Raw genomic sequence first — 15625 nt, forward strand, 5'->3', positions numbered from 1 at the left:
ATAAGCCTTTATATATATATTACTATGAAGACTTCATACATATATATTTTTTATAGAAATATAATTCACATACCATCAATTTACCCTTTTAAAGTATACAGTTTAGGAGTTCCTGTTGTGGCTCAGCAGAAATGAACCTGACTAGCATCCATGAAGACGCAGATTTGATCCCTGGCCTCGCTCAGTGGGTTAAGAATTCAGTGTTGCTATGAGCTGTGGTGTACGTCGCAGATGAGGCTTGGATCTGACGCTGCTGTGACTGTGGTGTAGGCTGGCAGCTACAGCTCCAATTTGACCCCTAGCTTGGGAACCTCCATATGCTGCAAGTGCAGCCCTAAAAAGACAAAAATAAATAAATAAATAAATAAATAATATACAGTTTGGTAGTTTTTTTTAGTGGTATATTCATGAGGTTGTAACCATCAACACTAATTCCAGAACATTTTTACCCTCCCCAAAAGAAACCCCATACCTATGAGCCATCACTCTCCATTCTCTCCTCCCCCAGCCCCTGGCAACTACTAATTTACTTTCTGTCTCTATGGATTTGCCTATTCTGGACATTTTAAACAAATGGAATCATATAATGTCTCCTTTTGTATCTGACTTCTTTCACTTAGCATAATATTTTCAAGATTTGTCCATTTGTAGCATGCATTATTATTATGCATTTTAAGTTTTTTTTTCAAATAGCATAACTATATTTTAATGCTATATAACATTCCCTTCTTGGGAGACATTTTATCTATCTATCTATAAAGAATGCTGCATTGATATTTTCATGCTTCTAATTCATCTATTTTCTTGAATTATTTCAGAATAAACTCCCTTGGGTGGGATTACTGGGTCAAAGGGTATGAACGTTTTTATGACTCTTGTCAATATTGCTCTTAAATTGTGCTGCCCAGAACTAAATGCAATTCTCAGATGTGTTCAGACAGAACAGGGTACTGTGGAGCTATTAAGTTCTCAAGGTCTGGACAATATATCATCCTTTAAATCAAGTAGCCTACGAATTTATTAGCTTTTTTTGTTGTTGTTGCTCATTGAGCTTATAGCCAACTAAAGCCCTGATGTCTTTTTCTAGGGAATATGTGTTCAGGCTGTGTTTGCGTCTACTCTGGGACCTAGGAGGCTTCTGAGATCTCCCTGGTTGGAATTTAGTATTTCTTTTTTGCGCGGAAGTCTCGCCTGTGGCCTGTGGAAGTTCCTAGGGAGTGAACCAGTGCCACAGCAGTGACCTGAGCTGCAGCAGTGACAATGCCTGATCTTTAACCTGCTGAGCCACATGCATGGAACTTAGTATTTCTTTTTCTTTTTTCTTTAACAGTAGGTGAGCCTAACAAGCTAACAGAAATCCAGGTTATTGCAGTCCCAGATGAGAACTGAAGATGGCGCCTTAAGGCTGTCACAAGGGTAAAATATGGCCCTTGACTTTTTTTTTTTTTTTTGTCTTTTTTATGGCTACACCCCGGGCTTATGGAAATTCCCAGGCTAGGGGTCAGATCAGAGCTGCAGCTGCTGGCCTATGCCACAGCCACAGTAACTCCGGATCTTTAACCCAATTAGCGAGTCCAGAGATTGAACCCGAGTTGTTAATGTATACTTAGTTGGGTGTGTTACTGCTGAGCCACAAGGGGAACTCCTGTCCCTTCACTGTTTTTTTAGGATCTGGTAGTGGCACCTCCTTGGTGGGTTCATTGCAAAAGTTCAATCCCCTCCTTTTTTTGGGATGGTGAGAGCAACTGTGAAGTTGTCTTTGGGTGTTATTGAGGGCAAACTGCAAATGAAGTTTTATAGACGTCCTTTGATCTCTTCAAAACCTCTGCAGCAATCTTGGAGTTCCCGTCTGGCGTAGTGGTTAACAAATCCGACTAGGAACCATGAGGTTTCGGGTTCGATCCCTCCCCTTGCTCAGTGGGTTGACGATCCGGCGTTGCCCTGACCTGTGGTGTAGGTCGCAGACGCGGCTCAGATCCCGCGTTGCTGTGGCTCTGGCGTAGGCCGGTGGCTACAGCTCCGATTGGACCCCTAGCCTGGGAACCTCCATATGCCGCAGGAGTGGCCCAAGAAAAGGCAAAAAGACAAAAAACCAAAAAACCTCTGCAGCAATCTTATCTCCTGTTAGAGCTTTGCTTAAACACAAATTTCATGCCATTGCCTTGGTTTTTGGAGTTCACATGGTGAGAAGCTGATTGTTTTGGTTTCTCTTCATGTTGCTGGCCATCTCTTTCTCTTAGTCACTGCTAGGCATTGAAACTTGTTCAAGTAACTGGTTTTGTTTGTTTTGCTAAGGATGGTTTTGAACAAAAAAAATGCAGAAAATTTACATAGAGTTCCAGCTAAATGAGGAATTATTTCATTTCTATAATTTGTGGCTTTCTTCATTTTCCTTTTCCTTTTCTTCCCAACTCTCCTTTTTCCCCACCTCTCATCCATCTGCTTACTTGCAAACTATTTACATCCTTCAGCAAGACTTTGGATTTTCTGGATTTAAACCTCATTGATAAGCTTATTATTTAAAAAAAAAAATTTTTTTTTTTGCCTTTGACAAAATCCAACATCCATTTCTGATAAAAACCCTTCAGAAAGTGGGCATAACGGGAACCTACCTCAACATGATAAAGGCCATATATGACAAACCCACAGCGAACATCATTCTCAATGGTGAAAAGCTGAAAGAGTTCCCACTGAGATCAGGAACAAGACAAGGATGTCCGCTCTCACCACTACTCTTCATTGATAAATTTAATAGAGCAGTGCCCTGCATGGAAAAGTTGGAAGGGAATAAATTTTTTTTTTTTTTTTTTGCTTTTCTAGGGCTGTACCCGTGGCATATGGAGGTTCCCAGGCTAGGGGTCTAATCGGAGCTGTAGCTGCCAGCCTACGCCAGAGCCACCAGAACGCCAAATACGAGCCAAGTCTGTGGACCTACACCACAGCTCACTGCAATGCCAGATCCTTAACCCACTGAGCAAGGCCAGGGATCGAACCCGCCACCTCATGGTTCCTAGTCAGATTCGTTAATCACTGAGCCACAATGGGAACTCTGGAACGGAATAATTTCAACCCATTCTGTGCCAGACCTTAATTTCATCTCTGGGTTAAGAAAGATTTGGGGGAACATTCTTTGCTAGACAGTGACTGAGTCAGCATGAGAACTTGGCTTTGCAAGCATCACTTACAGTGGTATTTTCCCTACCATCAATAGGTCAGGCACACTTCAGATGAACTATTATCAGAAAAGAAATGGGAAGGGTATAGGGGAAGTAGAAATGTCTTTTATTCATATATTTCCCAGTCATGGATCTAAAGGCCAGTGAGGCTCATGTTACTCCCCCACCTCCCCTTCCTACCCATAACTATCAGTTTGGACTTGGCTGTGCCCAAAGCATGCAGATGTTCCCAGGCCAGGAATCAAACCAAGCCATAGCAGTTACCTGAGCCATAGCAGTGACAACACCTAGTCCTTAATTGCTAGGCCACCAGGGAATTCCATCTTGCTACTTTTGCTTTTTCATTCCTAGGGTTCACAACAGAGGGTGCAAATTTACTGCCTTTCTGTGTAATTTGGGTTGGAAAGCACTTGTTCATTTTATATCCCGTGACTGGGAACTTTGCCTCTTAGCAGTTAACTTTTCTCGTACAGCCAAGAGACTGATCATTTCAGACCCATCTCCCTTCAAAATTGAATTCTTTTTTTTTTTTTTTCCGGCTGCACCCTCAGCATGTGGAAGTTCCCAAGCCAGGGACTGAACCTGAGCCTCAGCAGCAACCAGAACCACAGCAGTGACAATGCCATATCCTTAACCTGCTGAGCTACAAGGGAACGCCTCACTTTTTCTTTTTCTTTTTTTTTTATTACTCAAATGAATTTATCAAGTCTGTAGTTGTATAATGCTCATAACAATCTGATTTCACAGGATTTCCATCCCACAGCCAAAGTACATCCCCCCACCCCCCCAAACTGTCCCCTCCAAGACCATAAGTTTTTCAATGTCTGTGAGTCAGCATCTGTTCTGCAAAGAAGTTCAGTCTGTCCTTTTTTCAGATTCCACATGTCAGTGAAAGCATTTGATGTTGGTGTCTCATTGTATGGCTGACTTCACTTAGCCTGATAGTTTCTAGGTCCATCCATGTTGCTAAGAATGCCGGTATTTCGTCATTTTTAATGGCTGAGTAATATTCCACTGTGTATATGTACCACATCTTATTGATCCACTCCTCTGTCGATGGACATTTAGGTTGTTTCCATGTCTTGGCTACTGAAAATAGTGCTGCAATGAACATCAGAGTACATGTGTCTTTGGGAATCATGGTTTTCTCCGGATAGATGCCCAGGAGTGGGATTGCTGGATCAAATGGTAGTTCTATGTTTAGTTTTCTGAGGAATCTCCATACTGCTTTCCACAGTGGTTGCACCAATTTACAATCCCACCAACTAGGGTTGGGTTCCTTTTTCTCCACACCCTCTCCAGCACTTCTTGTTTGTAGACTTTTGGATGATGGCCATTCTGGCTGGTGTAAGGTGGGACGTCAGAGTGGTTTTGATTTGCATCTCTCTAATAATGAGTGATGTTGAACATCTTTTCATGTGTTTCTTGGCCATCTGTATGTCTTCTTTGGAGAACTGTCTGTTTAGATCTTCTGCCCATTTTTTGATAGGCTTGTTTGTTTTTTTGGTATGGAGCTGCAGAAGGTGTTTGTAAATTTTGGAGATCAATCCCATGTCAGTCGATTCACTTGCAAAGATTTTCTCCTAGTCTGTGGGTTGTCTTTTTGTGTTGTTTAGGGTTTCCTTTGCTGTGCAGAAACTTTGAAGTTTGAGTAGGTCCCATTTGTTTATTTTTGTTTTTACCATCATTGCTGTAAGAGGTGGATCTGAGAAGATGTTGCTGTCGTTTATGTCAGAGAGTGTTTGGCATATGTTTTCCTCTGAGAGTTTTATAGGGTCTGGTCTTATATCTAGGTCTTTAATCCATTTGGAGTTTATTTTTGTGTATAGTGTTAGGGAGTGTTCTAATTTCATTCTTTTCCATGTGGCTGTCCAGTTTCCCAGCACCACTTATTGAACAAACTGTCCTTTTTCCATTGTATATCCTTGCCTCCTTTATCATAGATTAGTTGGCTGTAGGCACGTGGGTTTAATTCTGGGCTTTCTATCCTGTTCCACTGATCTATATTTCTGTCTTTGTGCCAGTACCATATGGTTTTGATGACTGTTGCTTTGTAGTATAGCCTGAAGTCAGGGAGCCTGATTCCTCCAGCTCCATTTTTCTTTTTCAGGATATCTTTGGCTATTCTGGGTCTGTTGTGCTTCCAAACAAACTTTAAAATATTTTGTTCGAGTCTGTGAAAAGTGTCCTTGGTAATTTGATAGGGATTGCTCCTCTCTTTTTCATCATGCATTTTTTTTTTTTTTTTTTTTTTTTTTGCTTTCTAGGGCCACACCTGTGGCACATGGAGATTCCCAGGCTAGGGGTCAAATTGGAGCCATAGCTGCTGGCCTGTGCCATAGCCACAGCATTGCAGGATTTGAGCCGCATCTGTGACCTACACCACAGCTCATGGCAATGCCAGATTGTGAACCCACCGAGGGAGGCCAGGGATCGAACCTGAAAGCTCATGGTTCCTAGTCAGATTTGGCTCTGCTGTGCCATGACGGGAACTCCTGTTTCTTGTTCTCATGTTCATGTCTTTGCTGATGTCACTCTTCTATAATATTTTTTCCTCTCTGCTCATTGAAACCTTTACACTTCTTTTATGATCCAGCTTAAGTTTTATCACTAAGTGACACCTTCACGGATTAACTCCATCTTCAGTACTCTTACCTCCTGGAATTCCTTCAGCATTCTTGTCTAGTCTGTACCATTCATTCTTTTTTTTTTTCTTTGTCTTTTTGCCATTTCTTGGGCAGTTCCTGCAACATATGGAGGTTCTCAGGCTAGGGGTCAAATCGGAGCTGCAGCCACCAGCCTACGCCAGAGCTGCAGCAATGCAGGATCCGAGCCGTGTCTGCAACCTACACCATAGCTCATGGCAACACCGGATCTTAACCCACTGAGCAAGGGCAGGGATTGAACCCGCAACCTCATGGTTCCTAGTCGGATTCGTTAACCACTGCGCCACGACGGGAACTCTGGTACCATTCATTCTATCAAGCATTTTCTTTCATGTTGCAATATAGTCATTCTCTATGTGTTTATTAAGTCTTATCTCCTTGACTGTATCAAAGCCCTCTGACAGTAGGACTATCTTCTGGTGCAGATAACGAGACATTGACTAAAAATGTTATATTGCTATTTAACAATTTAGAGCCCCACTTTCCTTATTTGTTAAATGAGGATAATGATGCTTGCATCACGGGGATGTTGGGACATTCAAATGAGATAATGTGTTGAGAGCACTTTATAAACCATAAAATATTTTACACAGGGTGGCATTGTCACTTTTTAAAAAATGGTGACAGACTGTCTAAATGAAAGAGCACACTGGGGAGTTCCCTTCGTGGCTCAGTGATTAATGAACTGACTAGCATCCATGAAGATGAGGGTTCAATCCCTGGCCTTGCTCATTGGGTTAAGGATGTAGTGTTTCCATGAGCTGTGGTGTAGGTCCCAGACACAGCTCAGATCTGGCGTTGCTGTGGCTGTGGTGTAGGCCAGCAATTGTAGCTCCGATTCAACCCTTAGCTTGGGAAATTCCATATGCTGCAGGTGCGGCCCCAAAAAAGCAAAAATAAATAAATAAATAAATAAATAAGCATGTTGGGAGTTCCCTATGTGGCACAATGGGTTAAGGATCCAATGTTGCTGCAGCTGCTGTATAGGTTGCAGCTGCAGCTTGGATTTGATCCCTGGCTTGGGAACTTTCATGTGCCATGGGTGTGACCAAGAATAAAAAAGTGCATGCCAAAATTCCGTGAATGAACCTACAGTAAAACAGTACTGGTTTTATGTCTTACACACACATGAATTCACTAAAGATCAATTTCAGGAGTTCCCATCATGGTACAGTGGAAACAAATCCAATTAGGAACCATGAGATTGTGGGTTCGATCCATGGCCTCATTCAGTGAGTTAAGGATCTGGCATTGCTATGAGCTGTGGTGTAGATTGCAGATGCTGCTCAGATCTGGTGTTGCTGTGGCTGTGGCATAGGCCGGTGGCTACAGCTCTGATTAAACCCCTAGCCTAGGAACCTCCATATGCTGCAGGTGCAGCTCTAAAAAGATGGAAAAAAAAAATCAATTTCAAATTTTTAATGAACCTGCAAGGCACTCTCACTAAACTGAATGTTTCGGATCTGAGTTTTGGTTCTGACATTGCCACTAATTTTGTTATATAACAATTCAACCTTTGGAGTTCCTGTCATGGCTCAATGGTTAAGGAATCCAACTAGTATCCATGGGTTCAATCTCTGGCCTTGCTCAGTGGGTTAAGGATCTGGTGTTGCTGTGAGCTGTGGTGTAGGTTGCAGATGTGGCTCAGATCCCGCATTGCTGTGGCTGTGGTGTAGGCCAGTGGCTACAGCTCTGATTAGACCCCTAGCCTGGGAACCTCCATATGCTGCAGGTTTGGCCCTAGAAAAACAGAAAAAAAGACAAAACAACAACAAAAACAAAAACAATTCAAACTTTGATAATTTAAAGCCTCCAGCTTAAACATCTGATACACAACTTCAGATATGCTACTCATGTCTCTGATCCTCTGTTTTGTTATCTGTGAAATGGGAAATGCCAACCTAGTCAACCACCTTTAATAGAAGTTTATAGAGTGGATATTCAAAGAAATATTATTCCGGAGTTCCCATTGTGGCACAGTGGAAACAAATCTGACTAGGAACCATGAGGTTGCTGGTTCGATCCCTGGCCTCGCTCAGTGGGTTAAGGATCTGGCATTGCCATGTGCTGTGGTGTAGGTTGCAGATGCAGCTCAGATCTGGCCATTGCTATGGCTGTGGCGTAGGCCAGAAGCTACAGCTCCGATTAGCCTGGGAACCTCCATATGTCGCAGGTGCAGCACTAAAAGGACAAAAAGACCAAAAAAAAAAAAAACCTAAAAAATAAAAAGAAATATTAATCCTGCACAGAAGTCTCTTGGGAGAAAAGTTTCCTGGGTGGGTGGGGGAGCCGTATACTACACAGTGCATTGCCTTCAATATTAACAAAGCACATGACCCTATCAAATGCTCTGGGAAGTAAACCAATCTACCTTGATTTTACCCAGTATTTCACAACCTTATTTGGACCTGGGATAGTTTTTTCAGCTAACATCTATTCAGCATTCCATGAAACTAAATTTCTAGGACACAGTGTGGACTGTCAGGATGAGTATTCTTAGATATCAGAGGTAGTCCCAGCAAAGGGAAAAGTACACCCTTATGAGATGTTCTCAGTTGGTCTTCCTGCCTGTTATGGTTTATAGCTTCAGCTTTAGTCAACAGACTTTAACTGTGTCTTTTTTCCCTCCTAATAAAAGCATGGGATCTGACAGTCACTTCAGATATAAAATATCAACTCGAACGAAAACATGAGAAAAGTTCTGATCTCAGAGATCTATTTGAAAATACATTAAATTGAGTCATGTTATAGACTAAGAGTGTGGGGTTAATAGATGCAAACTATTGCATTTGGAGTGGATAAGCAATGAGATCCTGCCATATAGCACAGGGAACTATATCTCATCACTTGTGATGGAACACGATGGAGGATAAGGTGAAAAAAAGAGTGTGTATAATATATATGTATGTATAACTAGGTCACTTTGCTGTACAGCAGAAATTGACCGAACATTGTAAATCAAGTATATTAAAATTTTTTTTAAATAAGAAAAAAAAAATTGGGTCATGCTAATTTCCGCAGAATATATCTGCCAGGGTGACAATTACGCCGTGATTTATCTTTAGTTCTAATTTTGCCTCAGTCATTAGGTAAGATGGGATAAATCCAGTCTCTTAAGGCTGACCCAAGATATATGGATTAAAAATTTTTAAATGTTTATATCCATTCTTTTTTAGGTTCTTTCCCCATATAGGCTGTCACAGATTATTGAACTGATTTCCCCAAGCTATATAGTAAGTCTTTGTTACCTATCAGTTTTGTATATAGTAGTGTGTATATTGCCAATCCCAACCTCCCAATCCATCCCTCCCTCCAGTGTTTTCCCTTTGGTAACCATAAGTTTGGTTTTGAAATCTTTGAGTCTCTTTCATGAATAAGTTTGTTTGCATCATCTTAAAAATTTGATTTCATATATTAGTGATCTCATATATTTGTCTGTCTGACTTCACTTAGTATGATAATATCTAGGTCCATCCATGTTGCTACAAATGTCACTATTTTGTTCTTTTTTGTGGCCAAGTAATATTCCATTGTATATATGTACCACATCTTCTTTATCCATTCTCTGTCAATGGACATTTAGGTTGCTTCCATGCCTTGGCTATTGTAAATAATGCTGCAATGAATATTGAGGTTCATGTACCCCTTTTGAATTATGGTTTTGAGTATATGCCCAGGAGTAGGATTGCTGGAGCATATGGTAATTCTATATTTCGTTTTTTCAGGAAGCTCCACACTGCTCTCCACAGTGGTTGCACAAACCTACATTCCCACTAGCAGTATAGCAGGGTTCCCTTTTCTCCACATCCTCTTTAGCATTTATTGTTTGTAGACTTTTTGATGATAGCCTTTCTTTTTCTTTCTTTTTTTTGGTCTTATTAGGGCTGCACCTGCGGCATATGGAGGTTCCCAGGCTAGGGGTCTAATCAGAGCTGTAGCTGCTGGCCTACACCACAGCCACAGCAACACCAGATCCTTAACCCACTGAGTGAGACCAGGGATTGAACCTGAAACCTCATGGTTCCTAGTTGGATTCGTTTCCATTGCACACAACGGGAACTCCCAACAGCCATTCTGACGGATGTGAGATGATATCTCATTGTAGTTTTGATTTGCATTTCTCTAATAATTAATGGTGTTGAGCTCTCTCCATGGGTTTTTTGGCCATCTGTATGAACCAAGATATATGGATGTTATTTCTAAATAGTCTTCTGTTGTTGTCCTTAGCACTTACTGTAATCATTTCAGAAATTTGGTTGTTTTTGTGTTTTCTTCAGAGGAGGTTGCAGCATTGTATGTTGGATTTATCACAGTATTTCTTTTCCTCCAATATAATTTATAGACATATTTTAAACAATTTGCCACTATTTTAAAGCAGGCAATGATCACTTTGTTTTAATGTGAAGTATGGGACTTAAAATGGAAAATGTTTATGTAAAGAAAAATGATAAAATTAATCTTTATAACCCAGGTCCGAAACGTATTTTTGAAACATTTGTTCAATGTCCTTTTAGAGAGGTTGAGTGCTGCATGATAAATGGTCGGCCATAAGTTGCAGTAGCCCTCTTGAAAATCTCACTCAACAAAACATTTGAAGTCTTGTGACCCAACCTCCTTGAAGAGCCATTATTTTTTGACTAAAATCCTTGTGAAGAGTCTACCTCTACCATAACCTGAGGGACTTAGCCAACAGTTCCTCTCAACCACACTCAGAGCTCTTGCTTAGAGGAGATATGATTCCATTTTCCTTTAATCTGCCAGTGATGTTTTGACAGCTCTCATAGATCGGGCTTAGGCATTTTCCTTAATCCACCCCCCTTCTCTTTGAATGAAAATATCCACATATTAAAACTCTTTCCCGGGGTTCCCTTTGTGGTGTGGCAGAAAAGAATCCGACTAGAATCCATGGGGATTCAGGTTCAATCGCTGGCCTCACTCAGTGGGTCAGGGATCCTGCGTTGCTGTGAGCTGTGGTGTAGGTTGCAGATGTGGCTCAGATCCCATAGTTGCAGTGGCTGTGGCGTAGGCCATCGGCTGCAGCTCTGAGTTGACTCCTAGGGTGGGAACTTCCATACGCCATGGGTGCGGCCCTAAAAAGCAAAAAAGTAAAACTCTCTCCCATTAGACCAAGGGCTCTCATTGGGAAGGCGTCATGTCTTTCCTCATAGACTGCAAGGTTTCCAAAAGCAGGGATTTAATTTTCCTCCCAAAGAAGAAACTATATTGGTTTTGCAACAGCATCAGGCCCCATAATGGTGGTTTCCAAGTGACCTTTGGTAGGTGAAATCAGTCATTATGGAATAAGATCTTGGATCCTACTGGTTCAGGTCTCATTTTTCAGTATGAAGTTTCCTATTAACCAGGGTCATATCATCCCATTCATTCCTACACTTTATGGAAAGGAAGGGGAATTGTGGAAGAATTAGTCACTCATTCTCTTTGTTCCTACACCACTCTGCACTTTTCTATTTCAGCACTTATCACATGATATAGTTAATTATTTAATAGCTTTATCCTCCATTACAACTGGATACCCTCCTTGAGGATAATGATCTAGTTTTATTCTGTTAAGTGACCCACATCTAGAACAATGCCCACTGCTCATTGGGTGATCAATTTAGCTAATGAAAAGAGAACAGTTTTGCTTCTATTTGAGTCTTTGAAAGATTCAGTAGTAAGCAGCACATGGTATACTGCCCTAACTAGTGGGATGACCTACCTAGTCCTGTTTCTTTAGATCTGTAAATGATATGGGTGGATTAGGTTAGGCATTATTTAACTAGGGGCCAGTGGGCTCCAGAGGATTTTTGATCCTTCACTCCTTGCAAAGTTAAAAACCAAAGGACCTGATGACTTGGCAGAGATTACACTATTCCATTACTTGTCCTGAAACTGCAATAACAAATCTGTGAAAACCAAAACCACACTGTTTCTGTGGTGCCTATACACGCTCATATACACTCTGGCTTGTCATTGGTGCCTGTCCAGAGCCCCTTTTGCTTTGGTCTCAAAAGTTAAGAACACGGGGACAGATTCTCATTCACATTTTCAAGGTTGATTGCCTAAATACCCGACCTTTAAGCCACTCCTAATCACCAACCCCTTTGGCAATGCGGTGAGTGCTTCACACGTGAACACTGTCTAGAAAGGTGCACAATTAGAAATGGTTCTGGCCTTGGGGTGCTTGGGAAACTAACCACGAAGACAGAAGAGTAGTTAACATAAAGATTAGACCGTCAGTGTAACTGACCACAGCCGCCTAAAGGGATGCAGACAACTGAGTAGACCAGAAATCCAACGAGAAAATGGACTTGTGCAGTTGTGTCCGGGGTCATGGCAGAGGTCCCTCAGTTTGCTCCCGAAGTTATCCTCTGCCCAGCTGGGGAGGTGCACTGCTCCCCACCAACTCCTCACCAGCCTCTATGGATTCCCAGGAGGCTGAGTGGCTACGGAATCAGGACGTTTCCCGTAGTCAGTGGTTCTGAAATGGCCTTTTGGAGTAAATCTTGGGTCGGGACAGAGGCAAAAGTGGAAGTGGTGTTAAGTTGTTGGGGCAGAGTCGTGGCACGGGAAGCGGGAGAAGCCTGGGAGACCAAGTCCCCGCCTGGACCTAGAGAGAAAAGCCCCTCTCGAGGTTCCCTTCGAGGCGGCCGCCTTCGGCAACCTCCGGGGAGTTTCGGCTCTTTCCGGCAGTTCCAGCTCAGGCCCTCTACTACCAGCGCGCGCTGTGCCCCCACCCCACTCCGCCCGGCTCTTTCGGGGCACGGGCCATTCAGCACGAGGGCACGATCTCTTGCCCCACCCGTCCTCACGTCCATCTACTTTGTTCCCTACCTATTCTTCCAATCCCTTCCCTTCCTCGTTCTTCCCAATCCCCGGACATCCGAGCTCCCTCAACTCGGGTGCCCAGCCCGGCGGGCAGTGCGAAGCGCGAGGGACCGGTCCTCGAGAGGAGCGGTAACCCGACGGACTGGAGGCGCCTCTCTCCGCGAGCTTCCCGGCGCGCAGCTCCTCGGCTGGCCGGCCGCCTCGCGCCTCCCTCGCGCACCGGTTGGCTGCAACGGCCTCGAGCTCGGCGCGCCGAGTTCGCGCCGGCGCGAGCACGCGCCCTGTGCGCTGGCTGGCCGGCGCGCACGCGCCCGAGCGGGCTGCGGGGCGGGGCGAAGAGCTCGAGCCCCGGCGAGGTCGGTGTAGATCTGCTGGCACTTCGGCCCCCAGCCGCCGCTGCGATTCCCAGCCCGCCGCCCGGCCGAGGAGGGTAGCGAGGAAAGGGGCGGAGGGGCGGGGCGGCGCCCGGCTCCGAGAGAGCTGGCGGAGGAGCGCGGCGGCGACGGAGGTGGCTCTAGAAGAGCCGGAGGAGGCGGCGGAGGAGCTCCTTTCCTCTTCTCAGACCCCGGAGCGTCCCGGACGCAGAGCCGGAACTGGGGGGACGCGGAGACTGCGGAGGCCCGGGGTAGGTGAGGCTGAGGGTGCTGGGCGGAGGGTTGGTGGGGGATGAAGAGGGGCACAGAGGTGTAAAGAGCGGGCTTGAGGGAGGGCACGGGGGAGGGGGCAGTAGTTGGGGGTTGGGGTACCGAGAGGAGGGGGATGTGAGTCCTTGGGACCTGGAGTGCCCAGATGGTGAAAGGTTTCTGGGGTCACTGGGGCGGGCGGAAGACACCGGGTCCGAATTGGGGGGTTTCCAGAAGCATAGGCCGGGGAAACAATGGAGTGAGGGGGGGACTCTTGGTGTGAGCTTGTGTGGGGCACTGGATTTTAAGAGACAACGAGAGATCGAAAGGCATGAGAGAATGGATCGTTTGGTATGAGAAGTACAATGAATTGAGAATTCATCGGGGATGCGTAAGGTCAGCTGTGTGGCTATCGGAGGTTCTTAGGATTTGGAGGCAAAGTAGGATTTGAAAATAAGAGATAGAAGGGCATTCTTGGAATTGAGGAGGGGCGGGAAACGGAACGGAAAATAAAGCAAAGAGGGGCAGAGAAAGAAAATAAATGCGGTTTGGACTTGAATTAAAGCGGAAGGGTAAATCCAGTTAGAGAGTATAGGGTAGCTTGACTGGAGTGGCATTTTTCTCCTAATTCATCCAGGATGACTGGCTTCTTTTAGAAGATGGATCTTTCTCTGGCATGTCCCTCTGCCAAGGAGTACAAGACACTCTTAATAATATGGTTATCCTGTGTAGTCCATTTCATTGATAAAACATGCTTGTAATATTTCTTTCCCCTCTGTATAATTTACCTGTGGTTAATGAAGCAAGAGAGGACAGACCACTAAAAATAGGAATTGTGCTTTGAGTTTAGTTATTGATAATGCAGAGTTTAGGGTGTTTGGGAGAGAACCACAAGTTTGTTTTTATTTAGCCTTGATAAAATCTAAGTTACTTGTACTTTGTTAGAATTACAGTTTCTCGATGAGAAATGGTCATCTACCACCTGCCACTGGTTTTATGCTTGTGAGAGCGTTTGGGTTCTGCCTCAAGAAATTCTTGATGCCGATTTCAAATTATCAGGCTGCCTTGTACCTTCCAGTTTGAATTAAGGTGATTTGAAAATATTGTGGGGAAGTATTTCTGGGGTTATGATCTGTACATTTCCTTGATATGTGGATTTCCAGACCAGATTTTGAATGGTACTAGATATGACTCCTGATTTTGAAATTGTAGTTACCATTATGTGTTCATAAATAGTCCACATAAAGCTTTTTATTTGTTGGGCATTAATTTTTGCTGACTCATCTAAGATTTCTGGGAATTTTTTGGTTTATATTTTTCAGCTAGGTCTTGCATAGTAGCATTAGACTATAAAGGTCCAAAAATATCTAAATTGTCACTTTTATGTTATAAAAACTGAATAAAGCGAAGAGTGCAGCTTCCTCATTAGTGATAATGAGGCTCTTGATTGACCTCTTAATGAGGCTAGGCAAGGTGGTAAGATTGTTTTGCATCATTATCTCATTTAATTTAATTCTCACAGTTATTTCCTATTTTATAAATTAAGAGATTAAATACTTTACTAGGTCACAGAGCTAGTAAATAAAGCCGAATTCGGACCCAGCTCTTTAAATCTTCCCTGCCTGCTTTTTCTTCCTGGTTTTTTCTTGGTTGTAGCACGTATTGGTGGAAACTTGGGTCTCATATAGTGATTTAGACAAAGATTGGGTTGGTGGGATCTATCTGCAAAGTTTGTTGAAGGTTTATGGCTTCTGTGATTTAACAGATCTTCTGGGGTCTGGATAATAGGCAAAAACATCTTGCCAAGGGTTTGTCCTGTGAGCACACTTAATTTTCTGTTTAGTCTAGTATACTGCTGAAGTACTGTGCATACGTGGCAGTCTTCCTTGTAGAAGTCAAGACAGCCAGTTGTGAAGCCCAAACCAATTAACTCCGGGAAATAATCAAAAACTGCTGAGTGCTCAAGTGCCCTCCAAGCACCTGTTGAGTCTTTAGTTGGTACTGGGCATTATCTCTAAATATAGACAGGATCCTCTTAGAAACCAGGAGTAAAACAACTAGAACTGAGAGAAACAGCTGGGGCCTGAGGGAGGAGCCAGAGGTTACCGACGAAACATCAGCATAGCTCCTGGAGGCTGATCCAGGAGCAGCAAAAGCTCCAGTGAGTGGCAGGAGGGGAGGGAATTTTTATTTGTTGAGCATTTAGGTAGTCTAGGGACTGGACTCAGTGTGTTTTATATATTTTACTTTTTTAGATCTTCAAACAACCCTTGTAAGGTAGCTGCGAGCATTATCCCCACGTTTCAGATGTTGCTCGGAAAGGTTAAGTAAC

The 15625-nt window shown here is 43.5% G+C and overlaps 1 protein-coding gene across 2 annotated transcripts in view; it reads left to right on the top strand.

The window, feature by feature from the left end:
* Positions 1-12986: 12986 nt before the first annotated feature.
* SPATS2 (spermatogenesis associated serine rich 2) overlaps positions 12987-15625 on the top strand; it is a 139987-nt gene continuing 137348 nt past the window's right edge. Inside the window, exon 1 of one of the 2 annotated variants that reach the window (XM_047786538.1) lies at positions 12987-13299. The gene's annotated coding sequence lies outside the window, so the exon portion shown is untranslated. The remainder of the gene's footprint in view (positions 13300-15625) is intronic. The other variant, XM_047786537.1, reaches the window with a different exon arrangement.

The sequence above is a fragment of the Phacochoerus africanus genome, chromosome 7, assembly GCF_016906955.1.
Source record: "Phacochoerus africanus isolate WHEZ1 chromosome 7, ROS_Pafr_v1, whole genome shotgun sequence".
Lineage (NCBI taxonomy): Eukaryota > Metazoa > Chordata > Mammalia > Artiodactyla > Suidae > Phacochoerus > Phacochoerus africanus.